This window comes from Phalangium opilio, unplaced genomic scaffold (genome assembly GCF_054372755.1).
Source record: "Phalangium opilio isolate 3A_F unplaced genomic scaffold, DU_Popi_V2 ptg000026l_1, whole genome shotgun sequence".
Lineage (NCBI taxonomy): Eukaryota > Metazoa > Arthropoda > Arachnida > Opiliones > Phalangiidae > Phalangium > Phalangium opilio.
Genome location: NW_028324157.1, coordinates 3,985,951 through 4,013,754, shown reverse-complemented (window position 1 = coordinate 4,013,754; position 27,804 = coordinate 3,985,951). Strand labels below are relative to the sequence as shown.

The 27,804-nt window shown below is 44.3% G+C and overlaps 38 non-coding genes across 38 annotated transcripts; all 38 read right to left on the bottom strand.

The window, feature by feature from the left end:
* Window positions 1–219: 219 nt before the first annotated feature.
* On the bottom strand, window positions 220–291 carry TRNAY-AUA (transfer RNA tyrosine (anticodon AUA)). Its single transcript has one exon. It is a non-coding gene; the product is annotated as a tRNA-Tyr (tRNA).
* A 578-nt stretch (window positions 292–869) lies between these two features.
* TRNAC-GCA (transfer RNA cysteine (anticodon GCA)) lies at window positions 870–941 on the bottom strand. Its single transcript has one exon. It is a non-coding gene; the product is annotated as a tRNA-Cys (tRNA).
* A 449-nt stretch (window positions 942–1,390) lies between these two features.
* TRNAC-GCA (transfer RNA cysteine (anticodon GCA)) lies at window positions 1,391–1,463 on the bottom strand. The gene has a single exon. It is a non-coding gene; the product is annotated as a tRNA-Cys (tRNA).
* Window positions 1,464–1,521: 58 nt separating this feature from the next.
* Window positions 1,522–1,593, bottom strand: TRNAY-AUA (transfer RNA tyrosine (anticodon AUA)). Its single transcript has one exon. It is a non-coding gene; the product is annotated as a tRNA-Tyr (tRNA).
* Window positions 1,594–4,846: 3,253 nt separating this feature from the next.
* On the bottom strand, window positions 4,847–4,918 carry TRNAY-AUA (transfer RNA tyrosine (anticodon AUA)). Its single transcript has one exon. It is a non-coding gene; the product is annotated as a tRNA-Tyr (tRNA).
* A 706-nt stretch (window positions 4,919–5,624) lies between these two features.
* TRNAC-GCA (transfer RNA cysteine (anticodon GCA)) lies at window positions 5,625–5,697 on the bottom strand. The gene has a single exon. It is a non-coding gene; the product is annotated as a tRNA-Cys (tRNA).
* A 318-nt stretch (window positions 5,698–6,015) lies between these two features.
* On the bottom strand, window positions 6,016–6,087 carry TRNAC-GCA (transfer RNA cysteine (anticodon GCA)). The gene has a single exon. It is a non-coding gene; the product is annotated as a tRNA-Cys (tRNA).
* A 58-nt stretch (window positions 6,088–6,145) lies between these two features.
* TRNAC-GCA (transfer RNA cysteine (anticodon GCA)) lies at window positions 6,146–6,217 on the bottom strand. The gene has a single exon. It is a non-coding gene; the product is annotated as a tRNA-Cys (tRNA).
* Window positions 6,218–6,535: 318 nt separating this feature from the next.
* TRNAC-GCA (transfer RNA cysteine (anticodon GCA)) lies at window positions 6,536–6,607 on the bottom strand. The gene has a single exon. It is a non-coding gene; the product is annotated as a tRNA-Cys (tRNA).
* A 188-nt stretch (window positions 6,608–6,795) lies between these two features.
* Window positions 6,796–6,867, bottom strand: TRNAC-GCA (transfer RNA cysteine (anticodon GCA)). The gene has a single exon. It is a non-coding gene; the product is annotated as a tRNA-Cys (tRNA).
* Window positions 6,868–7,055: 188 nt separating this feature from the next.
* TRNAY-AUA (transfer RNA tyrosine (anticodon AUA)) lies at window positions 7,056–7,127 on the bottom strand. The gene has a single exon. It is a non-coding gene; the product is annotated as a tRNA-Tyr (tRNA).
* Window positions 7,128–7,834: 707 nt separating this feature from the next.
* On the bottom strand, window positions 7,835–7,907 carry TRNAY-AUA (transfer RNA tyrosine (anticodon AUA)). Its single transcript has one exon. It is a non-coding gene; the product is annotated as a tRNA-Tyr (tRNA).
* Window positions 7,908–8,095: 188 nt separating this feature from the next.
* On the bottom strand, window positions 8,096–8,167 carry TRNAC-GCA (transfer RNA cysteine (anticodon GCA)). The gene has a single exon. It is a non-coding gene; the product is annotated as a tRNA-Cys (tRNA).
* A 58-nt stretch (window positions 8,168–8,225) lies between these two features.
* On the bottom strand, window positions 8,226–8,297 carry TRNAY-AUA (transfer RNA tyrosine (anticodon AUA)). Its single transcript has one exon. It is a non-coding gene; the product is annotated as a tRNA-Tyr (tRNA).
* A 188-nt stretch (window positions 8,298–8,485) lies between these two features.
* Window positions 8,486–8,557, bottom strand: TRNAC-GCA (transfer RNA cysteine (anticodon GCA)). Its single transcript has one exon. It is a non-coding gene; the product is annotated as a tRNA-Cys (tRNA).
* A 188-nt stretch (window positions 8,558–8,745) lies between these two features.
* On the bottom strand, window positions 8,746–8,817 carry TRNAY-AUA (transfer RNA tyrosine (anticodon AUA)). Its single transcript has one exon. It is a non-coding gene; the product is annotated as a tRNA-Tyr (tRNA).
* A 968-nt stretch (window positions 8,818–9,785) lies between these two features.
* On the bottom strand, window positions 9,786–9,857 carry TRNAY-AUA (transfer RNA tyrosine (anticodon AUA)). The gene has a single exon. It is a non-coding gene; the product is annotated as a tRNA-Tyr (tRNA).
* Window positions 9,858–11,605: 1,748 nt separating this feature from the next.
* Window positions 11,606–11,678, bottom strand: TRNAY-AUA (transfer RNA tyrosine (anticodon AUA)). Its single transcript has one exon. It is a non-coding gene; the product is annotated as a tRNA-Tyr (tRNA).
* A 188-nt stretch (window positions 11,679–11,866) lies between these two features.
* On the bottom strand, window positions 11,867–11,938 carry TRNAC-GCA (transfer RNA cysteine (anticodon GCA)). Its single transcript has one exon. It is a non-coding gene; the product is annotated as a tRNA-Cys (tRNA).
* Window positions 11,939–11,996: 58 nt separating this feature from the next.
* TRNAY-AUA (transfer RNA tyrosine (anticodon AUA)) lies at window positions 11,997–12,068 on the bottom strand. Its single transcript has one exon. It is a non-coding gene; the product is annotated as a tRNA-Tyr (tRNA).
* A 188-nt stretch (window positions 12,069–12,256) lies between these two features.
* TRNAC-GCA (transfer RNA cysteine (anticodon GCA)) lies at window positions 12,257–12,328 on the bottom strand. Its single transcript has one exon. It is a non-coding gene; the product is annotated as a tRNA-Cys (tRNA).
* Window positions 12,329–12,516: 188 nt separating this feature from the next.
* On the bottom strand, window positions 12,517–12,588 carry TRNAY-AUA (transfer RNA tyrosine (anticodon AUA)). Its single transcript has one exon. It is a non-coding gene; the product is annotated as a tRNA-Tyr (tRNA).
* Window positions 12,589–13,556: 968 nt separating this feature from the next.
* Window positions 13,557–13,628, bottom strand: TRNAY-AUA (transfer RNA tyrosine (anticodon AUA)). The gene has a single exon. It is a non-coding gene; the product is annotated as a tRNA-Tyr (tRNA).
* Window positions 13,629–16,678: 3,050 nt separating this feature from the next.
* Window positions 16,679–16,751, bottom strand: TRNAY-AUA (transfer RNA tyrosine (anticodon AUA)). Its single transcript has one exon. It is a non-coding gene; the product is annotated as a tRNA-Tyr (tRNA).
* A 188-nt stretch (window positions 16,752–16,939) lies between these two features.
* Window positions 16,940–17,011, bottom strand: TRNAC-GCA (transfer RNA cysteine (anticodon GCA)). Its single transcript has one exon. It is a non-coding gene; the product is annotated as a tRNA-Cys (tRNA).
* Window positions 17,012–17,069: 58 nt separating this feature from the next.
* TRNAY-AUA (transfer RNA tyrosine (anticodon AUA)) lies at window positions 17,070–17,141 on the bottom strand. Its single transcript has one exon. It is a non-coding gene; the product is annotated as a tRNA-Tyr (tRNA).
* A 188-nt stretch (window positions 17,142–17,329) lies between these two features.
* Window positions 17,330–17,401, bottom strand: TRNAC-GCA (transfer RNA cysteine (anticodon GCA)). Its single transcript has one exon. It is a non-coding gene; the product is annotated as a tRNA-Cys (tRNA).
* A 188-nt stretch (window positions 17,402–17,589) lies between these two features.
* On the bottom strand, window positions 17,590–17,661 carry TRNAY-AUA (transfer RNA tyrosine (anticodon AUA)). The gene has a single exon. It is a non-coding gene; the product is annotated as a tRNA-Tyr (tRNA).
* A 968-nt stretch (window positions 17,662–18,629) lies between these two features.
* On the bottom strand, window positions 18,630–18,701 carry TRNAY-AUA (transfer RNA tyrosine (anticodon AUA)). Its single transcript has one exon. It is a non-coding gene; the product is annotated as a tRNA-Tyr (tRNA).
* Window positions 18,702–21,881: 3,180 nt separating this feature from the next.
* TRNAY-AUA (transfer RNA tyrosine (anticodon AUA)) lies at window positions 21,882–21,953 on the bottom strand. The gene has a single exon. It is a non-coding gene; the product is annotated as a tRNA-Tyr (tRNA).
* Window positions 21,954–24,483: 2,530 nt separating this feature from the next.
* TRNAY-AUA (transfer RNA tyrosine (anticodon AUA)) lies at window positions 24,484–24,555 on the bottom strand. The gene has a single exon. It is a non-coding gene; the product is annotated as a tRNA-Tyr (tRNA).
* A 318-nt stretch (window positions 24,556–24,873) lies between these two features.
* TRNAC-GCA (transfer RNA cysteine (anticodon GCA)) lies at window positions 24,874–24,945 on the bottom strand. The gene has a single exon. It is a non-coding gene; the product is annotated as a tRNA-Cys (tRNA).
* Window positions 24,946–25,003: 58 nt separating this feature from the next.
* Window positions 25,004–25,075, bottom strand: TRNAC-GCA (transfer RNA cysteine (anticodon GCA)). The gene has a single exon. It is a non-coding gene; the product is annotated as a tRNA-Cys (tRNA).
* An 838-nt stretch (window positions 25,076–25,913) lies between these two features.
* TRNAC-GCA (transfer RNA cysteine (anticodon GCA)) lies at window positions 25,914–25,986 on the bottom strand. The gene has a single exon. It is a non-coding gene; the product is annotated as a tRNA-Cys (tRNA).
* A 188-nt stretch (window positions 25,987–26,174) lies between these two features.
* Window positions 26,175–26,246, bottom strand: TRNAY-AUA (transfer RNA tyrosine (anticodon AUA)). Its single transcript has one exon. It is a non-coding gene; the product is annotated as a tRNA-Tyr (tRNA).
* Window positions 26,247–26,564: 318 nt separating this feature from the next.
* Window positions 26,565–26,636, bottom strand: TRNAC-GCA (transfer RNA cysteine (anticodon GCA)). The gene has a single exon. It is a non-coding gene; the product is annotated as a tRNA-Cys (tRNA).
* Window positions 26,637–26,824: 188 nt separating this feature from the next.
* TRNAC-GCA (transfer RNA cysteine (anticodon GCA)) lies at window positions 26,825–26,897 on the bottom strand. Its single transcript has one exon. It is a non-coding gene; the product is annotated as a tRNA-Cys (tRNA).
* Window positions 26,898–27,085: 188 nt separating this feature from the next.
* Window positions 27,086–27,157, bottom strand: TRNAY-AUA (transfer RNA tyrosine (anticodon AUA)). The gene has a single exon. It is a non-coding gene; the product is annotated as a tRNA-Tyr (tRNA).
* Between the last annotated feature and the right edge of the window lie 647 nt (window positions 27,158–27,804).

The window sequence follows — 27,804 nt, the reverse complement described above, 5'->3', positions numbered from 1 at the left end:
GTCGAATGCTCTACCACTGAGCTATTCCTCCTTGTTCAAGGTTGTAATGTCGGTTTAACTAAAATAAAAGGAATGATCAGTGCTGTTACAGGGGGAACTCGGGTTTTAACCAAGGACCTCTCGATCTGCAGTCGAATGCTCTACCACTGAGCTATTCCCCTTTGTTCCTCGCTGTAATGTCGATTTAACTAAAACAAAAGGAATGATCCGTGCTGTTACAGGGGGAACTCGGGTTTGATCCAAAGACCTCTCGATCTATAGTCGAATGCTCTACCACTGTGCTATTCCCCCTTCTTCATAGCCGTAATGTCGATTTAACTAAAATAAACGGAATGATTCGTGCTACCACAGGGGGAACTCGGTTTTGAACCAAGGACCTCTCGATCTGAAGTCGAATGCTCTACCACTGAAATATTCCCTCTTGTTCATAGCCGTAATGTCGATTTAACTAAAATATACGGAATGATCCGTGCTTTTACAGGGAGAACTTGGGTTAGAACCAAGGACCTCTCGATCTGCAGTAGAATGCTCTACCACCGAGCTATTCCCCCTTTTTCAGAGCCGTAATGTCGATTTAACTAAAATAAACGCAATGATCCGTGCTGATACAGGGGGAACTCGGGTTTTAACCAAGGACCTCTCGATCTGCAGTCCAATGCTCTACCACTGAGCTATTCCTCTTTGTTCCTCGCCGTAATGTCGATTTAACTAAAATAAACGGAATGATCCGTGCTGTTACAGGGGGAACTCGGGTTTGAACCAAGGACCTCTCAATCTGCAGTCGAATGCTCTTCCACTGAGCTATTCCCCCTTGTTCAGAGCAGTAATGTCGATTTAACTAAAATAAACGCAATGATCCGTGCTGTTACAGGGGGAACTCGGGTTTTAACCAAGGACCTCTCGATCTGCAGTCGAATGCTCTACCACTGAGCTATTCCCCCTTGTTCCTCGCCGTAATGTCGATTTAACTAAAACAAAAGGAATGATCCGTGCTGTTACAGGGGGAACTCGCGTTTGATCCAAAGACCTCTCGATCTGTAGTCGAATGCTCTACCACTGAACTATTCCCTCTTGTTCATAGCCGTGATGTCGAATTAACTAAAATATACGGAATGATCCGTGCTTTTTTAGGGGGAACTTGGGTTTGAAACCAAGGACCTCTCGATCTGCAGTCGAATGCTCTACCACTGAGCTATTCCCAATTTTTCACAGCCGTAATGTCGATTTAACTAAAATAAACGGAATGATCCGTGCTGTTACAGGGGGAACTCTGGTTTGAACCAAGGACCTCTCGATCTGCAGTCCAATGCTCTACCACTCAACTATTCCCTCTTGTTCATAGCCGTGATGTCGATTTAACCAAAATATACGGAATGATCCGTGCTTTTATAGGGGGAACTTGGGTTTGAAACCAAGGACCTCTCGATCTGCAGTCGAATGCTCTACCACTGAGCTATTCCCCCTAGTTCCTCGCCGTAATGTCGATTTAACTAAAACAAAAGGAATGATCCGTGCTGTTACAGGGGGAACTCGGGTTTGATCCAAAGACCTCTCGATCTATAGTCGAATGCTCTACCACTGTGCTATTCCCCCTTCTTCATAGCCGTAATGTCGATTTAACTAAAATAAACGGAATGATTCGTGCTACCACAGGGGGAACTCGGTTTTGAACCAAGGACCTCTCGATCTGCAGTCGAATGCTCTACCACTGAAATATTCCCTCTTGTTCATAGCCGTAATGTCGATTTAACTAAAATATACGGAATGATCCGTGCTTTTACAGGGAGAACTTGGGTTAGAACCAAGGACCTCTCGATCTGCAGTGGAATGCTCTACCACCGAGCTATTCTCCCTTGTTCAGAGCAGTAATGTCGATTTAACTAAAATAAATGCAATGATCCGTGCTGTTACAGGGGGAACTCGGGTTTTAACCAAGGACCCCTCGATCTGCAGTCGAATGCTCTACCACTGAGCTATTCCCCCTTGTTCCTCGCCGTAATGTCGATTTAACTAAAACAAAAGGAATGATCCGTGCTGTTACAGGGGGAACTCGGGTTTGATCCAAAGACCTCTCGATCTATAGTAGAATGCTCTACCACTGTGCTATTCCCCCTTGTTCATAGCCGTAATGTCGATTTAACTAAAATAAACGGAATGATTCGTGCTACTACAGGGGGAACTCGCGTTTGATCCAAAGACCTCTCGATCTGCAGTCGAATGCTCTACCACTGAGCTATTCCCCCTTGTTCCTCGCCGTAATGTCGATTTAACTAAAACAAAAGGAATGATCCGTGCTGTTTCAGGGGGAACTCGGGTTTGATCCAAAGACCTCTCGATCTATAGTAGAATGCTCTACCACTGTGCTATTCCCCCTTGTTCATAGCCGTAATGTCGATTTAACTAAAATAAACGGAATGATTCGTGCTACTACAGGGGGAACTCGGGTTTGAACCAAGGACCTCTCGATCTGCAGTCGAATGCTCTACCACTGAGTTATTCCCCCTTGTTCAAGGTTGTAATGTCGGTTTAACTAAAACAAGTTGGGAAAACCAAAATATTACCTCTCCGAGTCAAGACGACTACTTACAAACTTATTTACCCAGATATGGAAATGTTTCTTAAGTTAAAATTTATGAAATATTAAAGCAGTATACAAAGTATAGCAAATTTACTGTAAATCAGACGACATTTTACATCCAATAATGATATACTTGTACACATTAAAATCATCCGATGGGGGAAAAACGGGTCATCGGCGTTTTATAAATGACGCTAGCCTAATAAAGCGTGCAAGGTACCAAGGCTTAACAAAAATTGTAGGATAACATATTTATAGAGATAGATAACAACTTTTATAATTAAAATTAGAAACTAACATATCTCTTAAAATTCTCGCGTGATCAACTGGTTTCACGCCAATTAAATAGCTATAGTCCCATAGAGCTATTTGTATTAATTCCTGCATAGTTTTTTCGCCAAGCTGAGAACTACGCGTTTTACGTCACGTTATCCAAAAAGCTAACTATTTTCTTTGAAGACCGCGCTAGCTCAGCGCTAAGTACCGTAACGTCAAAATTCAAAAACAAAATCCCTGGGCCGCGTTCAGCAACGCTGGGCTCTGCTGATCGCGGCCCAGATTTCCACCATGATAATAAAATTTAAGCCTAATTATTTAAAAGTGTATTTAACTTTCGGCACAATCTGAACCGTTAATGTCTCTGCATACAGAAACGAAAACCAAACCCAAACGTTTACTTTTTGGTTCACTAGGCCTATTGACAAATAAGAGGTCATTTGACCAACATAGCAGCATTGTGCTTGTATTCACTGTGATTTTAGAAAGGATTATGCTATAAACAGATGTAGTATAGCTTAAGTAATATATAAACATCCATTTTAAATAATAATATTAAAAAAAATCTTTGGAATATCAAAATGAAATAGAGCTTTAAAGCTACAAAAGTACTAAATGCATCATAATTACGAAAAATATTTCCACATATTCACTTTATATTAAGGATAAAGGGAATATTACGGTTTCTTTACACATCAAAACAAAACGAACTTCTAACGCAGCGCACTACTGTAACAACGGACGGACACATACAGACAAAAACATAGACTGCTTTTAACTCTTTCCGTATTAATTTTGAATTGAGAAACAAGATTATCTTAAATATTAAAATAAATATAATTAATATTTAATATTTTCTTCGTTAGTTATTCGCCTTATTGAACGTTACATCGTTTTGAAAAAGAACAATTAAACATTCTTGAGAGACTTGACTAATATTGGCGTTTGAAATGAAGCATACGCCGGTTGCTTCGCCTTCATCAAATAGGTAGTATATAAAGGTGTCGAATCGCAGCTATGGATAAGAACAGCGCAATTGCGTGAACCTTTGGTGGAAGCCCCACCATTGGGAGGCCGGACGTTTCTCGTAACCCTGGCCGATCGCCGCGTATGTCTTAACCTTAAGGAGTAGAAGCCAGGTGTACAGACTGGTGTCCATGTGGGATGGACAAAATCAAAGACCAGAAGATGGTGGTGTTAGAAGCCAGGTGTACAGACTGGTCTCCATGTGGGATGGACAAAAACAAAGACCAGAAGATGGTGGTGTTAGAAGCCAGGTGTACAGACTGGTCTCCATGTGGGATGGACAAAAACAAAGACCAGAAGATGGTGGTGTTAGAAGCCAGGTGTACAGACTGGTGTCCATGTGGGATGGACAAAAACAAAGACCAGAAGATGGTGGTGTTAGATGCCAGGTGTACAAACTGGTGTCCATGTGGGATGGACAAAAACAAAGACCGGAAAATGATGGTGATAGAAGCCAGTAAGTGCAGACTGGTGTCTATGTGGAATGGACAAAGACCACAAAATGGTGGTGTTTGAAGCCAATAAGTACAGATTGGTATTCATGTAGAATAGACAATTGACTAGTCAGATGAAGTAATAGTGGCCAGTTGATTTGTGGATAGATTCAAGTTTTGAAATTTCCGGGAACTGTGAATACGGTCCGGAAATAGCGAACACATTTGCTTCAATTCGGAAACTGCGAACACGGTCCCCTGGGGTGTAAGTCAATAACAACAGACAGACAGACAGACAGACAGACAGACAGACAGACACACACACAGATACGTCGAAATTAGAACCTCTCCGTGACATACGTCACTCGGAGAGGTAATAAAAGGAATGATCAGTGCTGTTACAGGGGGAACTCGGGTTTTAACCAAGGACTTCTCGATCTAAAGTCGAATGCTCTACCACTGAGCTATTCCCCTTTGTTCCTCGCCGTAATGTCGATTTAACTAAAACAAAAGGAATGATCCGTGCTGTTATAGGGGGAACTCGGGTTTGATCCAAAGACCTCTCGATCTATAGTCGAATGCTCTACCACTGTGCTATTCCCCCTTCTTCATAGCCGTAATGTCGATTTAACTAAAATAAACGGAATGATTCGTGCTACTACAGGGGGAACTCGGTTTTGAACCAAGGACCTCTCGATCTGCAGTCGAATGCTCTACCACTGAAATATTCCCTCTTGTTCATAGCCGTAATGTCGATTTAACTAAAATATACGGAATGATCCGTGCTTTTACAGGGAGAACTTGGGTTAGAACCAAGGACCTCTCGATCTGCAGTAGAATGCTCTACCACCGAGCTATTCCCCCTTTTTCAGAGCCGTAATGTCGATTTAACTAAAATAAACGGAATGATCCGTGCTGTTACAGGGGGAACTCGGGTTTTAACCAAGGACCTCTCGATCTGCAGTCAAATGCTCTACCACTGAGCTATTCCTCTTTGTTCCTCGCCGTAATGTCGATTTAACTAAAACAAAAGGAATGATCCGTGCTGTTACAGGGGGAACTCGGGTTTGATCCAAAGACCTCTCGATCTATAGTAGAATGCTCTACCACTGTGCTATTCCCCCTTGTTCCTCGCCGTAATGTCGATTTAACTAAAACAAAAGGAATGATCCGTGCTGTTACAGGGGAACTCGCGTTTGATCCAAAGACCTCTCGATCTGCAGTCGAATGCTCTACCACTGAACTATTCCCTTTTGTTCATAGCCGTGATGTCGAATTAACTAAAATATACGGAATGATCCGTGCTTTTTAGGGGGAACTTGGGTTTGAAACCAAGGACCTCTCGATCTGCAGTCGAATGCTCTACCACTGAGCTATTCCCCCTTTTTCAGAGCCGTAATGTCGATTTAACTAAAATAAACGGAATGATCCGTGCTGTTACAGGGGGAACTCTGGTTTGAACCAAGGACCTCTCGATCTGCAGTCGAATGCTCTACCACTGAGCTATTCCCCCTTTTTCAGAGCCGTGAAGTCGATTTAACTAAAATATACGGAATGATCCATGCTTTTACAGGGGGAACTTGGGTTTGAACCAAGGACCTCTCGATCTGCAGTAGAATGCTCTACCACTGAGCTATTCCCCCTTGTTCCTCGCCGTAATGTCGATTTAACTAAAACAAAAGGAATGATCCGTGCTGTTACAGGGGGAACTCGGGTTTGAACCAAGGACCTCTCGATCTGCAGTCGAATGCTCTACCACTGAGCTATTCCCCCTTTTTCAGAGCCGTGAAGTCGATTTAACTAAAATATACGGAATGATCCATGCTTTTACAGGGGGAACTTGGGTTTGAACCAAGGACCTCTCGATCTGCAGTCGAATGCTCTACCACTGAGCTATTCCCCCTTGTTCCTCGCCGTAATGTCGATTTAACTAAAACAAAAGGAATGATCCGTGCTGTTACAGGGGGAGCTCGGGTTTGATCCAAAGACCTCTCGATCTATAGTAGAATGCTCTACCACTGTGCTATTCCCCCTTGTTCATAGCCGTAATGTCGATTTAACTAAAATATACGGAATGATCCGTGCTTTTACAGGGAGAACTTGGGTTAGAACCAAGGACCTCTCGATCTGCAGCCGAATGCTCTACCACTGAGCTATTCTCCCTTGTTCAGAGCAGTAATGTCGATTTAACTAAAATAAATGCAATGATCCGTGCTGTTACAGGGGGAACTCGGGTTTTAACCAAGGACCTCTCGATCTGCAGTCGAATGCTCTACCACTGAGCTATTCCCCCTTGTTCCTCGCCGTAATGTCGATTTAACTAAAACAAAAGGAATGATCCGTGCTGTTACAGGGGGAACTCGGGTTTGATCCAAAGACCTCTCGATCTATAGTAGAATGCTCTACCACTGTGCTATTCCCCCTTGTTCATAGCCGTAATGTCGATTTAACTAAAATAAACGGAATGATTCTTGCTAATACAGGGGGAACTCGGGTTTGAACCAAGGACCTCTCGATCTGCAGTCGAATGCTCTACCACTGAGCTATTCCCCCTTGTTCAAGGTTGTAATGACGGTTTAACTAAAATAAAAGGAATGATCAGTGCTGTTACAGGGGGAACTCGGGTTTTAACCAAGGACTTCTCGATCTAAAGTCGAATGCTCTACCACTGAGCTATTCCCCTTTGTTCCTCGCCGTAATGTCAATTTAACTAAAACAAAAGGAATGATCCGTGCTGTTATAGGGGGAACTCGGGTTTGATCCAAAGACCTCTCGATCTATAGTCGAATGCTCTACCACTGTGCTATTCCCCCTTCTTCATAGCCGTAATGTCGATTTAACTAAAATAAACGGAATAATTCGTGCTACTACAGGGGGAACTCAGTTTTGAACCAAGGACCTCTCGATCTGCAGTCGAATGCTCTACCACTGAAATATTCCCTCTTGTTCATAGCCGTAATGTCGATTTAACTAAAATATACGGAATGATCCGTGCTTCTACAGGGAGAACTTGGGTTAGAACCAAGGACCTCTCGATCTGCAGTAGATTGCTCTACCACCGAGCTATTCCCCCTTTTTCAGAGCCGTAATGTCGATTTAACTAAAATAAACGGAATGATCCGTGCTGTTACAGGGGAAACTCGGGTTTTAACCAAGGACCTCTCGATCTGCAGTCAAATGCTCTACCACTGAGCTATTCCTCTTTGTTCCTCGCCGTAATGTCGATTTAACTAAAATAAACGGAATGATCCGTGCTGTTACAGGGGGAACTCGGGTTTGATCCAAAGACCTCTCGATCTATAGTAGAATGCTATACCACTGTGCTATTCCCCCTTGTTCCTCGCCGTAGTGTCGATTTAACTAAAACAAAAGGAATGATCCGTGCTGTTACAGGGGGAACTCGCGTTTGATCCAAAGACCTCTCGATATGCAGTCGAAAGCTCTACCACTGAACTATTCCCTTTTGTTCATAGCCGTGATGTCGAATTAACTAAAATATACGGAATGATCCGTGCTTTTTAGGGGGAACTTGGGTTTGAAACCAAGGACCTCTCGACCTATAGTCGAATGCTCTACCACTGAGCTATTCCCCCTTTTTCAGAGCCGTAATGTCGATTTAACTAAAATAAACGGAATGATCCGTGCTGCTACAGGGGGAACTCTGGTTTGAACCAAGGACCTCTCGATCTGCAGTCGAATGCTCTACCACTGAGCTATTCCCCCTTTTTCAGAGCCGTGAAGTCGATTTAACTAAAATATACGGAATGATCCATGCTTTTACAGGGGGAACTTGGGTTTGAACCAAGGACCTCTCGATCTGCAGTCGAATGCTCTACCACTGAGCTATTCCCCCTTGTTCCTCGCCGTAATGTCGATTTAACTAAAACAAAAGGAATGATCCGTGCTGTTACAGGGGGAACTCGGGTTTGATCCAAAGACCTCTCGATCTATAGTAGAATGCTCTACCACTGAGCTATTCCCCCTTGTTCCTCGCCGTAATGTCGATTTAACTAAAACAAAAGGAATGATCCGTGCTGTTACAGGGGGAACTCGGGTTTGATCCAAAGACCTCTCGATCTATAGTAGAATGCTCTACCACTGTGCTATTCCCCCTTGTTCATAGCCGTAATGTCGATTTAACTAAAATAAACGGAATGATTCGTGCTAATACAGGGGGAACTCGGGTTTGAACCAAGGACCTCTCGATCTGCAGTCGAATGCTCTACCACTGAGCTATTCCCCCTTGTTCAAGGTTGTAATGACGGTTTAACTAAAATAAAAGGAATGATCAGTGCTGTTACAGGGGGAACTCGGGTTTTAACCAAGGACTTCTCGATCTAAAGTCGAATGCTCTACCACTGAGCTATTCCCCTTTGTTCCTCGCCGTAATGTCAATTTAACTAAAACAAAAGGAATGATCCGTGCTGTTATAGGGGGAACTCGGGTTTGATCCAAAGACCTCTCGATCTATAGTCGAATGCTCTACCACTGTGCTATTCCCCCTTCTTCATAGCCGTAATGTCGATTTAACTAAAATAAACGGAATAATTCGTGCTACTACAGGGGGAACTCAGTTTTGAACCAAGGACCTCTCGATCTGCAGTCGAATGCTCTACCACTGAAATATTCCCTCTTGTTCATAGCCGTAATGTCGATTTAACTAAAATATACGGAATGATCCGTGCTTCTACAGGGAGAACTTGGGTTAGAACCAAGGACCTCTCGATCTGCAGTAGATTGCTCTACCACCGAGCTATTCCCCCTTTTTCAGAGCCGTAATGTCGATTTAACTAAAATAAACGGAATGATCCGTGCTGTTACAGGGGAAACTCGGGTTTTAACCAAGGACCTCTCGATCTGCAGTCAAATGCTCTACCACTGAGCTATTCCTCTTTGTTCCTCGCCGTAATGTCGATTTAACTAAAATAAACGGAATGATCCGTGCTGTTACAGGGGGAACTCGGGTATGATCCAAAGACCTCTCGATCTATAGTAGAATGCTATACCACTGTGCTATTCCCCCTTGTTCCTCGCCGTAATGTCGATTTAAATAAAACAAAAGGAATGATCCGTGCTGTTACAGGGGGAACTCGGGTTTGATCCAAAGACCTCTCGATCTATAGTAGAATGCTCTACCACTGTGCTATTCCCCCTTGTTCATAGCCGTAATGTCGATTTAACTAAAATAAACGGAATGATTCGTGCTACTACAGGGTGAACTCGGGTTTGAACCAAGGACCTCTCGATCTGCAGTCGAATGCTCTACCACTGAGCTATTCCCCCTTGTTCAAGGTTGTAATGTCGGTTTAACTAAAATAAAAGGAATGATCAGTGCTGTTACAGGGGGAACTCGGGTTTTAACCAAGGACCTCTCGATCTGCAGTCGAATGCTCTACAACTGAGCTATTCCCCTTTGTTCCTCGCCGTAATGTCGATTTAACTAAATCAAAAGGAATGATCCGTGCTGTTACAGGGGGAACTCGGGTTTGATCCAAAGACCTCTCGATCTATAGTCGAATGCTCTACCACTGTGCTATTCCCCCTTCTTCATAGCCGTAATGTCGATTTAACTAAAATAAACGGAATGATTCGTGCTACCACAGGGGGAACTCGGTTTTGAACCAAGGACCTCTCGATCTGCAGTCGAATGCTCTACCACTGAAATATTCCCTCTTGTTCATAGCCGTAATGTCGATTTAACTAAAATATACGGAATGATCCGTGCTTTTACAGGGAGAACTTGGGTTAGAACCAAGGACCTCTCGATCTGCAGTAGAATGCTCTACCACCGAGCTATTCCCCCTTTTTCAGAGCCGTAATGTCGATTTAACTAAAATAAACGCAATGATCCGTGCTGATACAGGGGGAACTCGGGTTTTAACCAAGGACCTCTCGATCTGCAGTCCAATGCTCTACCACTGAGCTATTCCTCTTTGTTCCTCGCCGTAATGTCGATTTAACTAAAATAAACGGAATGATCCGTGCTGTTACAGGGGGAACTCGGGTTTTAACCAAGGACCTCTCGATCTGCAGTCGAATACTCTACCACTGAGCTATTCCCCCTTGTTCCTCGTCGTAATGTCGATTTAACTAAAACAAAAGGAATGATCCGTGCTGTTACAGGGGGAACTCGGGTTTGATCCAAAGACCTCTCGACCTATAGTAGAATGCTCTACCACTGTGCTATTCCCCCTAGTTCCTCGCCGTAATGTCGATTTAACTAAAACAAAAGGAATGATCCGTGCTGTTACAGGGGGAACTCGCGTTTGATCCAAAGACCTCTCGATCTGTAGTCGAATGCTCTACCACTGAACTATTCCCTCTTGTTCATAGCCGTGATGTCGAATTAACTAAAATATACGGAATGATCCGTGCTTTTTTAGGGGGAACTTGGGTTTGAAACCAAGGACCTCTCGATCTGCAGTCGAATGCTCTACCACTGAGCTATTCCCAATTTTTCAGAGCCGTAATGTCGATTTAACTAAAATAAACGGAATGATCCGTGCTGTTACAGGGGGAACTCTGGTTTGAACCAAGGACCTCTCGATCTGCAGTCGAATGCTCTACCACTGTGCTATTCCCCCTTCTTCATAGCCGTAATGTCGATTTAACTAAAATAAACGGAATAATTCGTGCTACTACAGGGGGAACTCAGTTTTGAACCAAGGACCTCTCGATCTGCAGTCGAATGCTCTACCACTGAAATATTCCCTCTTGTTCATAGCCGTAATGTCGATTTAACTAAAATATACGGAATGATCCGTGCTTCTACAGGGAGAACTTGGGTTAGAACCAAGGACCTCTCGATCTGCAGTAGATTGCTCTACCACCGAGCTATTCCCCCTTTTTCAGAGCCGTAATGTCGATTTAACTAAAATAAACGGAATGATCCGTGCTGTTACAGGGGAAACTCGGGTTTTAACCAAGGACCTCTCGATCTGCAGTCAAATGCTCTACCACTGAGCTATTCCTCTTTGTTCCTCGCCGTAATGTCGATTTAACTAAAATAAACGGAATGATCCGTGCTGTTACAGGGGGAACTCGGGTTTGATCCAAAGACCTCTCGATCTATAGTAGAATGCTATACCACTGTGCTATTCCCCCTTGTTCCTCGCCGTAATGTCGATTTAACTAAAACAAAAGGAATGATCCGTGCTGTTACAGGGGGAACTCGCGTTTGATCCAAAGACCTCTCGATATGCAGTCGAAAGCTCTACCACTGAACTATTCCCTTTTGTTCATAGCCGTGATGTCGAATTAACTAAAATATACGGAATGATCCGTGCTTGTTAGGGGGAACTTGGGTTTGAAACCAAGGACCTCTCGACCTATAGTCGAATGCTCTACCACTGAGCTATTCCCCCTTTTTCAGAGCCGTAATGTCGATTTAACTAAAATAAACGGAATGATCCGTGCTGCTACAGGGGGAACTCTGGTTTGAACCAAGGACCTCTCGATCTGCAGTCGAATGCTCTACCACTGAGCTATTCCCCCTTTTTCAGAGCCGTGAAGTCGATTTAACTAAAATATACGGAATGATCCATGCTTTTACAGGGGGAACTTGGGTTTGAACCAAGGACCTCTCGATCTGCAGTCGAATGCTCTACCACTGAGCTATTCCCCCTTGTTCCTCGCCGTAATGTCGATTTAACTAAAACAAAAGGAATGATCCGTGCTGTTACAGGGGGAACTCGGGTTTGATCCAAAGACCTCTCGATCTATAGTAGAATGCTCTACCACTGAGCTATTCCCCCTTGTTCCTCGCCGTAATGTCGATTTAACTAAAACAAAAGGAATGATCCGTGCTGTTACAGGAGGAACTCGGGTTTGATCCAAAGACCTCTCGATCTATAGTAGAATGCTCTACCACTGTGCTATTCCCCCTTGTTCATAGCCGTAATGTCGATTTAACTAAAATAAACGGAATGAGACGTGCTAATACAGGGGGAACTCGGGTTTGAACCAAGGACCTCTCGATCTGCAGTCGAATGCTCTACCACTGAGCTATTCCCCCTTGTTCAAGGTTGTAATGACGGTTTAACTAAAATAAAAGGAATGATCAGTGCTGTTACAGGGGGAACTCGGGTTTTAACCAAGGACTTCTCGATCTAAAGTCGAATGCTCTACCACTGAGCTATTCCCCTTTGTTCCTCGCCGTAATGTCAATTTAACTAAAACAAAAGGAATGATCCGTGCTGTTATAGGGGGAACTCGGGTTTGATCCAAAGACCTCTCGATCTATAGTCGAATGCTCTACCACTGTGCTATTCCCCCTTCTTCATAGCCGTAATGTCGATTTAACTAAAATAAACGGAATAATTCGTGCTACTACAGGGGGAACTCAGTTTTGAACCAAGGACCTCTCGATCTGCAGTCGAATGCTCTACCACTGAAATATTCCCTCTTGTTCATAGCCGTAATGTCGATTTAACTAAAATATACGGAATGATCCGTGCTTCTACAGGGAGAACTTGGGTTAGAACCAAGGACCTCTCGATCTGCAGTAGATTGCTCTACCACCGAGCTATTCCCCCTTTTTCAGAGCCGTAATGTCGATTTAACTAAAATAAACGGAATGATCCGTGCTGTTACAGGGGAAACTCGGGTTTTAACCAAGGACCTCTCGATCTGCAGTCAAATGCTCTACCACTGAGCTATTCCTCTTTGTTCCTCGCCGTAATGTCGATTTAACTAAAATAAACGGAATGATCCGTGCTGTTACAGGGGGAACTCGGGTATGATCCAAAGACCTCTCGATCTATAGTAGAATGCTATACCACTGTGCTATTCCCCCTTGTTCCTCGCCGTAATGTCGATTTAACTAAAACAAAAGGAATGATCCGTGCTGTTACAGGGGGAACTCGGGTTTGATCCAAAGACCTCTCGATCTATAGTAGAATGCTCTACCACTGTGCTATTCCCCCTTGTTCATAGCCGTAATGTCGATTTAACTAAAATAAACGGAATGATTCGTGCTACTACAGGGTGAACTCGGGTTTGAACCAAGGACCTCTCGATCTGCAGTCGAATGCTCTACCACTGAGCTATTCCCCCTTGTTCAAGGTTGTAATGTCGGTTTAACTAAAATAAAAGGAATGATCAGTGCTGTTACAGGGGGAACTCGGGTTTTAACCAAGGACCTCTCGATCTGCAGTCGAATGCTCTACCACTGAGCTATTCCCCTTTGTTCCTCGCCGTAATGTCGATTTAACTAAATCAAAAGGAATGATCCGTGCTGTTACAGGGGGAACTCGGGTTTGATCCAAAGACCTCTCGATCTATAGTCGAATGCTCTACCACTGTGCTATTCCCCCTTCTTCATAGCCGTAATGTCGATTTAACTAAAATAAACGGAATGATTCGTGCTACCACAGGGGGAACTCGGTTTTGAACCAAGGACCTCTCGATCTGCAGTCGAATGCTCTACCACTGAAATATTCCCTCTTGTTCATAGCCGTAATGTCGATTTAACTAAAATATACGGAATGATCCGTGCTTTTACAGGGAGAACTTGGGTTAGAACCAAGGACCTCTCGATCTGCAGTAGAATGCTCTACCACCGAGCTATTCCCCCTTTTTCAGAGCCGTAATGTCGATTTAACTAAAATAAACGCAATGATCCGTGCTGATACAGGGGGAACTCGGGTTTTAACCAAGGACCTCTCGATCTGCAGTCCAATGCTCTACCACTGAGCTATTCCTCTTTGTTCCTCGCCGTAATGTCGATTTAACTAAAATAAACGGAATGATCCGTGCTGTTACAGGGGGAACTCGGGTTTTAACCAAGGACCTCTCGATCTGCAGTCGAATACTCTACCACTGAGCTGTTCCCCCTTGTTCCTCGTCGTAATGTCGATTTAACTAAAACAAAAGGAATGATCCGTGCTGTTACAGGGGGAACTCGGGTTTGATCCAAAGACCTCTCGACCTATAGTAGAATGCTCTACCACTGTGCTATTCCCCCTAGTTCCTCGCCGTAATGTCGATTTAACTAAAACAAAAGGAATGATCCGTGCTGTTACAGGGGGAACTCGCGTTTGATCCAAAGACCTCTCGATCTGTAGTCGAATGCTCTACCACTGAACTATTCCCTCTTGTTCATAGCCGTGATGTCGAATTAACTAAAATATACGGAATGATCCGTGCTTTTTTAGGGGGAACTTGGGTTTGAAACCAAGGACCTCTCGATCTGCAGTCGAATGCTCTACCACTGAGCTATTCCCAATTTTTCAGAGCCGTAATGTCGATTTAACTAAAATAAACGGAATGATCCGTGCTGTTACAGGGGGAACTCTGGTTTGAACCAAGGACCTCTCGATCTGCAGTCCAATGCTCTACCACTCAACTATTCCCTCTTGTTCATAGCCGTGATGTCGATTTAACCAAAATATACGGAATGATCCGTGCTTTTATAGGGGGAACTTGGGTTTGAAACCGAGGACCTCTCGATCTGCAGTCGAATGCTCTACCACTGAGCTATTCCCCCTTTTTCAGAGCCGTAATGTCGATTTAACTAAAATAAACGGAATGATCCGTGCTGTTACAGGGGGAACTCTGGTTTGAACCAAGGACCTCTCGATCTGCAGTCGAATGCTCTACCACTGAGCTATTCCCCCTTGTTCCTCGACGTAATGTCGATTTAACTAAAACAAAAGGAATGATCCGTGCTACCACAGGGGGAACTCGGTTTTGAACCAAGGACCTCTCGATCTGCAGTCGAATGCTCTACCACTGAAATATTCCCTCTTGTTCATAGCCGTAATGTCGATTTAACTAAAATATACGGAATGATCCGTGCTTTTACAGGGAGAACTTGGGTTAGAACCAAGGACCTCTCGATCTGCAGTAGAATGCTCTACCACCGAGCTATTCCCCCTTTTTCAGAGCCGTAATGTCGATTTAACTAAAATAAACGCAATGATCCGTGCTGATACAGGGGGAACTCGGGTTTTAACCAAGGACCTCTCGATCTGCAGTCCAATGCTCTACCACTGAGCTATTCCTCTTTGTTCCTCGCCGTAATGTCGATTTAACTAAAATAAACGGAATGATCCGTGCTGTTACAGGGGGAACTCGGGTTTTAACCAAGGACCTCTCGATCTGCAGTCGAATACTCTACCACTGAGCTATTCCCCCTTGTTCCTCGTCGTAATGTCGATTTAACTAAAACAAAAGGAATGATCCGTGCTGTTACAGGGGGAACTCGGGTTTGATCCAAAGACCTCTCGACCTATAGTAGAATGCTCTACCACTGTGCTATTCCCCCTAGTTCCTCGCCGTAATGTCGATTTAACTAAAACAAAAGGAATGATCCGTGCTGTTACAGGGGGAACTCGCGTTTGATCCAAAGACCTCTCGATCTGTAGTCGAATGCTCTACCACTGAACTATTCCCTCTTGTTCATAGCCGTGATGTCGAATTAACTAAAATATACGGAATGATCCGTGCTTTTTTAGGGGGAACTTGGGTTTGAAACCAAGGACCTCTCGATCTGCAGTCGAATGCTCTACCACTGAGCTATTCCCAATTTTTCAGAGCCGTAATGTCGATTTAACTAAAATAAACGGAATGATCCGTGCTGTTACAGGGGGAACTCTGGTTTGAACCAAGGACCTCTCGATCTGCAGTCGAATGCTCTACCACTGTGCTATTCCCCCTTCTTCATAGCCGTAATGTCGATTTAACTAAAATAAACGGAATAATTCGTGCTACTACAGGGGGAACTCAGTTTTGAACCAAGGACCTCTCGATCTGCAGTCGAATGCTCTACCACTGAAATATTCCCTCTTGTTCATAGCCGTAATGTCGATTTAACTAAAATATACGGAATGATCCGTGCTTCTACAGGGAGAACTTGGGTTAGAACCAAGGACCTCTCGATCTGCAGTAGATTGCTCTACCACCGAGCTATTCCCCCTTTTTCAGAGCCGTAATGTCGATTTAACTAAAATAAACGGAATGATCCGTGCTGTTACAGGGGAAACTCGGGTTTTAACCAAGGACCTCTCGATCTGCAGTCAAATGCTCTACCACTGAGCTATTCCTCTTTGTTCCTCGCCGTAATGTCGATTTAACTAAAATAAACGGAATGATCCGTGCTGTTACAGGGGGAACTCGGGTTTGATCCAAAGACCTCTCGATCTATAGTAGAATGCTATACCACTGTGCTATTCCCCCTTGTTCCTCGCCGTAATGTCGATTTAACTAAAACAAAAGGAATGATCCGTGCTGTTACAGGGGGAACTCGCGTTTGATCCAAAGACCTCTCGATATGCAGTCGAAAGCTCTACCACTGAACTATTCCCTTTTGTTCATAGCCGTGATGTCGAATTAACTAAAATATACGGAATGATCCGTGCTTGTTAGGGGGAACTTGGGTTTGAAACCAAGGACCTCTCGACCTATAGTCGAATGCTCTACCACTGAGCTATTCCCCCTTTTTCAGAGCCGTAATGTCGATTTAACTAAAATAAACGGAATGATCCGTGCTGCTACAGGGGGAACTCTGGTTTGAACCAAGGACCTCTCGATCTGCAGTCGAATGCTCTACCACTGAGCTATTCCCCCTTTTTCAGAGCCGTGAAGTCGATTTAACTAAAATATACGGAATGATCCATGCTTTTACAGGGGGAACTTGGGTTTGAACCAAGGACCTCTCGATCTGCAGTCGAATGCTCTACCACTGAGCTATTCCCCCTTGTTCCTCGCCGTAATGTCGATTTAACTAAAACAAAAGGAATGATCCGTGCTGTTACAGGGGGAACTCGGGTTTGATCCAAAGACCTCTCGATCTATAGTAGAATGCTCTACCACTGAGCTATTCCCCCTTGTTCCTCGCCGTAATGTCGATTTAACTAAAACAAAAGGAATGATCCGTGCTGTTACAGGGGGAACTCGGGTTTGATCCAAAGACCTCTCGATCTATAGTAGAATGCTCTACCACTGTGCTATTCCCCCTTGTTCATAGCCGTAATGTCGATTTAACTAAAATAAACGGAATGAGACGTGCTAATACAGGGGGAACTCGGGTTTGAACCAAGGACCTCTCGATCTGCAGTCGAATGCTCTACCACTGAGCTATTCCCCCTTGTTCAAGGTTGTAATGACGGTTTAACTAAAATAAAAGGAATGATCAGTGCTGTTACAGGGGGAACTCGGGTTTTAACCAAGGACTTCTCGATCTAAAGTCGAATGCTCTACCACTGAGCTATTCCCCTTTGTTCCTCGCCGTAATGTCAATTTAACTAAAACAAAAGGAATGATCCGTGCTGTTATAGGGGGAACTCGGGTTTGATCCAAAGACCTCTCGATCTATAGTCGAATGCTCTACCACTGTGCTATTCCCCCTTCTTCATAGCCGTAATGTCGATTTAACTAAAATAAACGGAATAATTCGTGCTACTACAGGGGGAACTCAGTTTTGAACCAAGGACCTCTCGATCTGCAGTCGAATGCTCTACCACTGAAATATTCCCTCTTGTTCATAGCCGTAATGTCGATTTAACTAAAATATACGGAATGATCCGTGCTTCTACAGGGAGAACTTGGGTTAGAACCAAGGACCTCTCGATCTGCAGTAGATTGCTCTACCACCGAGCTATTCCCCCTTTTTCAGAGCCGTAATGTCGATTTAACTAAAATAAACGGAATGATCCGTGCTGTTACAGGGGAAACTCGGGTTTTAACCAAGGACCTCTCGATCTGCAGTCAAATGCTCTACCACTGAGCTATTCCTCTTTGTTCCTCGCCGTAATGTCGATTTAACTAAAATAAACGGAATGATCCGTGCTGTTACAGGGGGAACTCGGGTATGATCCAAAGACCTCTCGATCTATAGTAGAATGCTATACCACTGTGCTATTCCCCCTTGTTCCTCGCCGTAATGTCGATTTAACTAAAACAAAAGGAATGATCCGTGCTGTTACAGGGGGAACTCGGGTTTGATCCAAAGACCTCTCGATCTATAGTAGAATGCTCTACCACTGTGCTATTCCCCCTTGTTCATAGCCGTAATGTCGATTTAACTAAAATAAACGGAATGATTCGTGCTACTACAGGGTGAACTCGGGTTTGAACCAAGGACCTCTCGATCTGCAGTCGAATGCTCTACCACTGAGCTATTCCCCCTTGTTCAAGGTTGTAATGTCGGTTTAACTAAAATAAAAGGAATGATCAGTGCTGTTACAGGGGGAACTCGGGTTTTAACCAAGGACCTCTCGATCTGCAGTCGAATGCTCTACCACTGAGCTATTCCCCTTTGTTCCTCGCCGTAATGTCGATTTAACTAAATCAAAAGGAATGATCCGTGCTGTTACAGGGGGAACTCGGGTTTGATCCAAAGACCTCTCGATCTATAGTCGAATGCTCTACCACTGTGCTATTCCCCCTTCTTCATAGCCGTAATGTCGATTTAACTAAAATAAACGGAATGATTCGTGCTACCACAGGGGGAACTCGGTTTTGAACCAAGGACCTCTCGATCTGCAGTCGAATGCTCTACCACTGAAATATTCCCTCTTGTTCATAGCCGTAATGTCGATTTAACTAAAATATACGGAATGATCCGTGCTTTTACAGGGAGAACTTGGGTTAGAACCAAGGACCTCTCGATCTGCAGTAGAATGCTCTACCACCGAGCTATTCCCCCTTTTTCAGAGCCGTAATGTCGATTTAACTAAAATAAACGCAATGATCCGTGCTGATACAGGGGGAACTCGGGTTTTAACCAAGGACCTCTCGATCTGCAGTCCAATGCTCTACCACTGAGCTATTCCTCTTTGTTCCTCGCCGTAATGTCGATTTAACTAAAATAAACGGAATGATCCGTGCTGTTACAGGGGGAACTCGGGTTTTAACCAAGGACCTCTCGATCTGCAGTCGAATACTCTACCACTGAGCTGTTCCCCCTTGTTCCTCGTCGTAATGTCGATTTAACTAAAACAAAAGGAATGATCCGTGCTGTTACAGGGGGAACTCGGGTTTGATCCAAAGACCTCTCGACCTATAGTAGAATGCTCTACCACTGTGCTATTCCCCCTAGTTCCTCGCCGTAATGTCGATTTAACTAAAACAAAAGGAATGATCCGTGCTGTTACAGGGGGAACTCGCGTTTGATCCAAAGACCTCTCGATCTGTAGTCGAATGCTCTACCACTGAACTATTCCCTCTTGTTCATAGCCGTGATGTCGAATTAACTAAAATATACGGAATGATCCGTGCTTTTTTAGGGGGAACTTGGGTTTGAAACCAAGGACCTCTCGATCTGCAGTCGAATGCTCTACCACTGAGCTATTCCCAATTTTTCAGAGCCGTAATGTCGATTTAACTAAAATAAACGGAATGATCCGTGCTGTTACAGGGGGAACTCTGGTTTGAACCAAGGACCTCTCGATCTGCAGTCCAATGCTCTACCACTCAACTATTCCCTCTTGTTCATAGCCGTGATGTCGATTTAACCAAAATATACGGAATGATCCGTGCTTTTATAGGGGGAACTTGGGTTTGAAACCGAGGACCTCTCGATCTGCAGTCGAATGCTCTACCACTGAGCTATTCCCCCTTTTTCAGAGCCGTAATGTCGATTTAACTAAAATAAACGGAATGATCCGTGCTGTTACAGGGGGAACTCTGGTTTGAACCAAGGACCTCTCGATCTGCAGTCGAATGCTCTACCACTGAGCTATTCCCCCTTGTTCCTCGACGTAATGTCGATTTAACTAAAACAAAAGGAATGATCCGTGCTACCACAGGGGGAACTCGGTTTTGAACCAAGGACCTCTCGATCTGCAGTCGAATGCTCTACCACTGAAATATTCCCTCTTGTTCATAGCCGTAATGTCGATTTAACTAAAATATACGGAATGATCCGTGCTTTTACAGGGAGAACTTGGGTTAGAACCAAGGACCTCTCGATCTGCAGTAGAATGCTCTACCACCGAGCTATTCCCCCTTTTTCAGAGCCGTAATGTCGATTTAACTAAAATAAACGCAATGATCCGTGCTGATACAGGGGGAACTCGGGTTTTAACCAAGGACCTCTCGATCTGCAGTCCAATGCTCTACCACTGAGCTATTCCCCCTTGTTCAGAGCAGTAATGTCGATTTAACTAAAATAAACGCAATGATCCGTGCTGTTACAGGGGGAACTCGGGTTTTAACCAAGGACCTCTCGATCTGCAGTCCAATGCTCTACCACTCAACTATTCCCTCTTGTTCATAGCCGTGATGTCGATTTAACCAAAATATACGGAATGATCCGTGCTTTTATAGGGGGAACTTGGGTTTGAAACCAAGGACCTCTCGATATGCAGTCGAATGCTCTACCACTGAGCTATTCCCCCTTTTTCAGAGCCGTAATGTCGATTTAACTAAAATAAACGGAATGATCCGTGCTGTTACAGGGGGAACTCTGGTTTGAACCAAGGACCTCTCGATCTGCAGTCCAATGCTCTACCACTGAACTATTCCCTCTTGTTCCTAGCCGTGATGTCGATTTAACTAAAATATACGGAATGATCCATGCTTTTACACGCGGAACTTGGGTTTGAACCAAGGACCTCTCGATCTGCAGTCGAATGCTCTACCACTGAGCTATTCCCCCTTGTTCAGAGCAGTAATGTCGATTTAACTAAAATAAACGCAATGATCCGTGCTGTTACAGGGGGAACTCGGGTTTTAACCAAGGACCTCTCGATCTGCAGTCGAATGCTCTACCACTGAGCTATTCCCCTTGTTCCTCGCCGTAATGTCGATTTAACTAAAACAAAAGGAATGATCCATGCTGTTACAGGGGGAACTCGGGTTTGATCCAAAGACCTCTCGATCTATAGTAGAATGCTCTACCACTGTGCTATTCCCCCTTGTTCATAGCCGTAATGTCGATTTAACTAAAATAAACGGAATGATCAGTGCTGTTACAGGGGGAACTCGGGTTTTAACCAAGGACCTCTCGATCTGCAGTCGAATGCTCTACCACTGAGCTATTCCCCTTTGTTCCTCGCCGTAATGTCGATTTAACTAAAACAAACGGAATGATCCGTGCTGTTACAGGGGGAACTCGGGTATGATCCAAAGACCTCTCGATCTATAGTAGAATGCTATACCACTGTGCTATTCCCCCTTGTTCCTCGCCGTAATGTCGATTTAACTAAAACAAAAGGAATGATCCGTGCTGTTACAGGGGGAACTCGGGTTTGATCCAAAGACCTCTCGATCTATAGTAGAATGCTCTACCACTGTGCTATTCCCCCTTGTTCATAGCCGTAATGTCGATTTAACTAAAATAAACGGAATGATTCGTGCTACTACAGGGTGAACTCGGGTTTGAACCAAGGACCTCTCGATCTGCAGTCGAATGCTCTACCACTGAGCTATTCCCCCTTGTTCAAGGTTGTAATGTCGGTTTAACTAAAATAAAAGGAATGATCAGTGCTGTTACAGGGGGAACTCGGGTTTTAACCAAGGACCTCTCGATCTGCAGTCGAATGCTCTACCACTGAGCTATTCCCCTTTGTTCCTCGCCGTAATGTCGATTTAACTAAATCAAAAGGAATGATCCGTGCTGTTACAGGGGGAACTCGGGTTTGATCCAAAGACCTCTCGATCTATAGTCGAATGCTCTACCACTGTGCTATTCCCCCTTCTTCATAGCCGTAATGTCGATTTAACTAAAATAAACGGAATGATTCGTGCTACCACAGGGGGAACTCGGTTTTGAACCAAGGACCTCTCGATCTGCAGTCGAATGCTCTACCACTGAAATATTCCCTCTTGTTCATAGCCGTAATGTCGATTTAACTAAAATATACGGAATGATCCGTGCTTTTACAGGGAGAACTTGGGTTAGAACCAAGGACCTCTCGATCTGCAGTAGAATGCTCTACCACCGAGCTATTCCCCCTTTTTCAGAGCCGTAATGTCGATTTAACTAAAATAAACGCAATGATCCGTGCTGATACAGGGGGAACTCGGGTTTTAACCAAGGACCTCTCGATCTGCAGTCCAATGCTCTACCACTGAGCTATTCCTCTTTGTTCCTCGCCGTAATGTCGATTTAACTAAAATAAACGGAATGATCCGTGCTGTTACAGGGGGAACTCGGGTTTTAACCAAGGACCTCTCGATCTGCAGTCGAATACTCTACCACTGAGCTATTCCCCCTTGTTCCTCGTCGTAATGTCGATTTAACTAAAACAAAAGGAATGATCCGTGCTGTTACAGGGGGAACTCGGGTTTGATCCAAAGACCTCTCGACCTATAGTAGAATGCTCTACCACTGTGCTATTCCCCCTAGTTCCTCGCCGTAATGTCGATTTAACTAAAACAAAAGGAATGATCCGTGCTGTTACAGGGGGAACTCGCGTTTGATCCAAAGACCTCTCGATCTGTAGTCGAATGCTCTACCACTGAACTATTCCCTCTTGTTCATAGCCGTGATGTCGAATTAACTAAAATATACGGAATGATCCGTGCTTTTTTAGGGGGAACTTGGGTTTGAAACCAAGGACCTCTCGATCTGCAGTCGAATGCTCTACCACTGAGCTATTCCCAATTTTTCAGAGCCGTAATGTCGATTTAACTAAAATAAACGGAATGATCCGTGCTGTTACAGGGGGAACTCTGGTTTGAACCAAGGACCTCTCGATCTGCAGTCCAATGCTCTACCACTCAACTATTCCCTCTTGTTCATAGCCGTGATGTCGATTTAACCAAAATATACGGAATGATCCGTGCTTTTATAGGGGGAACTTGGGTTTGAAACCGAGGACCTCTCGATCTGCAGTCGAATGCTCTACCACTGAGCTATTCCCCCTTTTTTAGAGCCGTAATGTCGATTTAACTAAAATAAACGGAATGATCCGTGCTGTTACAGGGGGAACTCTGGTTTGAACCAAGGACCTCTCGATCTGCAGTCGAATGCTCTACCACTGAGCTATTCCCCCTTGTTCCTCGACGTAATGTCGATTTAACTAAAACAAAAGGAATGATCCGTGCTACCACAGGGGGAACTCGGTTTTGAACCAAGGACCTCTCGATCTGCAGTCGAATGCTCTACCACTGAAATATTCCCTCTTGTTCATAGCCGTAATGTCGATTTAACTAAAATATACGGAATGATCCGTGCTTTTACAGGGAGAACTTGGGTTAGAACCAAGGACCTCTCGATCTGCAGTAGAATGCTCTACCACCGAGCTATTCCCCCTTTTTCAGAGCCGTAATGTCGATTTAACTAAAATAAACGCAATGATCCGTGCTGATACAGGGGGAACTCGGGTTTTAACCAAGGACCTCTCGATCTGCAGTCCAATGCTCTACCACTGAGCTATTCCCCCTTGTTCAGAGCAGTAATGTCGATTTAACTAAAATAAACGCAATGATCCGTGCTGTTACAGGGGGAACTCGGGTTTTAACCAAGGACCTCTCGATCTGCAGTCCAATGCTCTACCACTCAACTATTCCCTCTTGTTCATAGCCGTGATGTCGATTTAACCAAAATATACGGAATGATCCGTGCTTTTATAGGGGGAACTTGGGTTTGAAACCAAGGACCTCTCGATATGCAGTCGAATGCTCTACCACTGAGCTATTCCCCCTTTTTCAGAGCCGTAATGTCGATTTAACTAAAATAAACGGAATGATCCGTGCTGTTACAGGGGGAACTCTGGTTTGAACCAAGGACCTCTCGATCTGCAGTCCAATGCTCTACCACTGAACTATTCCCTCTTGTTCCTAGCCGTGATGTCGATTTAACTAAAATATACGGAATGATCCATGCTTTTACACGCGGAACTTGGGTTTGAACCAAGGACCTCTCGATCTGCAGTCGAATGCTCTACCACTGAGCTATTCCCCCTTGTTCAGAGCAGTAATGTCGATTTAACTAAAATAAACGCAATGATCCGTGCTGTTACAGGGGGAACTCGGGTTTTAACCAAGGACCTCTCGATCTGCAGTCGAATGCTCTACCACTGAGCTATTCCCCTTGTTCCTCGCCGTAATGTCGATTTAACTAAAACAAAAGGAATGATCCATGCTGTTACAGGGGGAACTCGGGTTTGATCCAAAGACCTCTCGATCTATAGTAGAATGCTCTACCACTGTGCTATTCCCCCTTGTTCATAGCCGTAATGTCGATTTAACTAAAACAAAAGGAATGATCCGTGCTGTTACAGGGGGAACTCGGGTTTGATCCAAAGACCTCTCGATCTATAGTCGAATGCTCTACCACTGTGCTATTCCCCCTTCTTCATAGGCGTAATGTCGATTTAACTAAAATAAACGGAATGATTCGTGCTACTACAGGGGGAACTCGGTTTTGAACCGAGGACCTCTCGATCTGCAGTCGAATGCTCTACCACTGAAATATTCCCTCTTGTTCATAGCCGTAATGTCGATTTAACTAAAATATACGGAATGATCCGTGCTTTTACAGGGAGAACTTGGGTTAAAACCAAGGACCTCTCGATCTGCAGTCCAATGCTCTACCACTGAGCTATTCCTCTTTGTTCCTCGCCGTAATGTCGATTTAACTAAAATAAACGGAATAATCCGTGCTGTTACAGGGGGAACTCGGGTTTGAACCAAGGACCTCTCGATCTGCAGTCGAATGCTCTACCACTGAGCTATTCCCCCTTGTTCAGAGCAGTAATGTCGATTTAAATAAAATAAACGCAATGATCCGTGCTGTTACAGGGGGAACTCGGGTTTTAACCAAGGACCTCTCGATCTGCAGTCGAATGCTCTACCACTGAGCTATTCCCCCTTGTTCCTCGCCGTAATGTCGATTTAACTAAAACAAAAGGAATGATCCGTGCTGTTACAGGGGGAACTCGGGTTTGATCCAAAGACCTCTCGATCTATAGTAGAATGCTCTACCACTGTGCTATTCCCCCTAGTTCCTCGCCGTAATGTCGATTTAACTAAAACAAAAGGAATGATCCGTGCTGTTACAGGGGGAACTCGCGTTTGATCTAAAGACCTCTCGATCTATAGTCGAATGCTCTACCACTGAAATATTCCCTCTTGTTCATAGCCGTGATGTCGATTTAACTAAAATATACGGAATGATCCATGCTGTTACAGGGAGAACTTGGGTTAAAACCAAGGACCTCTCGATCTGCAGTCCAATGCTCTACCACTGAGCTATTCCTCTTTGTTCCTCGCCGTAATGTCGATTTAACTAAAATAAACGGAATGATTCGTGCTACTACAGGGGGAACTCGGTTTTGAACCGAGGACCTCTCGATCTGCAGTCGAATGCTCTACCACTGAAATATTCCCTCTTGTTCATAGCCGTAATGTCGATTTAACTAAAATATACGGAATGATCCGTGCTTTTACAGGGAGAACTTGGGTTAAAACCAAGGACCTCTCGATCTGCAGTCCAATGCTCTACCACTGAGCTATTCCTCTTTGTTCCTCGCCGTAATGTCGATTTAACTAAAATAAACGGAATAATCCGTGCTGTTACAGGGGGAACTCTGGTTTGAACCAAGGACCTCTCGATCTGCAGTCCAATGCTCTACCACTCAACTATTCCCTCTTGTTCATAGCCGTGATGTCGATTTAACCAAAATATACGGAATGATCCGTGCTTTTATAGGGGGAACTTGGGTTTGAAACCAAGGACCTCTCGATCTGCAGTCGAATGCTCTACCACTGAGCTATTCCCCCTTTTTCAGAGCCGTAATGTCGATTTAACTAAAACAAAAGGAATGATCCGTGCTGTTACAGGGGAAACTCGGGTTTGATCCAAAGACCTCTCGATCTATAGTAGAATGCTCTACCACTGTGCTATTCCCCCTAGTTCCTCGCCGTAATGTCGATTTAACTAAAACAAAAGGAATGATCCGTGCTGTTACAGGGGGAACTCGGGTTTGATCCAAAGACCTCTCGATCTATAGTCGAATGCTCTACCACTGTGCTATTCCCCCTTCTTCATAGCCGTAATGTCGATTTAACTAAAATAAACGGAATGATTCGTGCTACCACAGGGGGAACTCGGTTTTGAACCAAGGACCTCTCGATCTGCAGTCGAATGCTCTACCACTGAAATATTCCCTCTTGTTCATAGCCGTAATGTCGATTTAACTAAAATATACGGAATGATCCGTGCTTTTACAGGGAGAACTTGGGTTAGAACCAAGGACCTCTCGATCTGCAGTAGAATGCTCTACCACCGAGCTATTCCCCCTTTTTCAGAGCCGTTATGTCGATTTAACTAAAATAAACGCAATGATCCGTGCTGTTACAGGGGGAACTCGGGTTTTAACCAAGGACCTCTCGATCTGCAGTCGAATGCTCTACCACTGAGCTATTCCCCCTTGTTCCTCGCCGTAATGTCGATTTAACTAAAACAAAAGGAATGATCCGTGCTGTTACAGGGGGAACTCGCGTTTGATCCAAAGACCTCTCGATCTGTAGTCGAATGCTCTAAGACTGAACTATTCCGTCTTGTTCATAGCCGTGATGTCGAATTAACTAAAATATACGGAATGATCCGTGCTTTTTTAGGGGGAACTTGGGTTTGAAACCAAGGACCTCTCGATCTGCAGTCGAATGCTCTACCACTGAGCTATTCCCCCTTTTTCAGAGCCGTAATGTCGATTTAACTAAAACAAAAGGAATGATCCGTGCTGTTACAGGGGAAACTCGGGTTTGATCCAAAGACCTCTCGATCTATAGTAGAATGCTCTACCACTGTGCTATTCCCCCTAGTTCCTCGCCGTAATGTCGATTTAACTAAAACAAAAGGAATGATCCGTGCTGTTACAGGGGGAACTCGGGTTTGATCCAAAGACCTCTCGATCTATAGTCGAATGCTCTACCACTGTGCTATTCCCCCTTCTTCATAGCCGTAATGTCGATTTAACTAAAATAAACGGAATGATTCGTGCTACCACAGGGGGAACTCGGTTTTGAACCAAGGACCTCTCGATCTGCAGTCGAATGCTCTACCACTGAAATATTCCCTCTTGTTCATAGCCGTAATGTCGATTTAACTAAAATATACGGAATGATCCGTGCTTTTACAGGGAGAACTTGGGTTAGAACCAAGGACCTCTCGATCTGCAGTAGAATGCTCTACCACCGAGCTATTCCCCCTTTTTCAGAGCCGTAATGTCGATTTAACTAAAATAAACGCAATGATCCGTGCTGATACAGGGGGAACTCGGGTTTTAACCAAGGACCTCTCGATCTGCAGTCCAATGCTCTACCACTGAGCTATTCCTCTTTGTTCCTCGCCGTAATGTCGATTTAACTAAAATAAACGGAATGATCCGTGCTGTTACAGGGGGAACTCGCGTTTGATCCAAAGACCTCTCGATCTGTAGTCGAATGCTCTACCACTGAACTATTCCCTCTTGTTCATAGCCGTGATGTCGAATTAACTAAAATATACGGAATGATCCGTGCTTTTTTAGGGGGAACTTGGGTTTGAAACCAAGGACCTCTCGATCTGCAGTCGAATGCTCTAACACTGAGCTATTC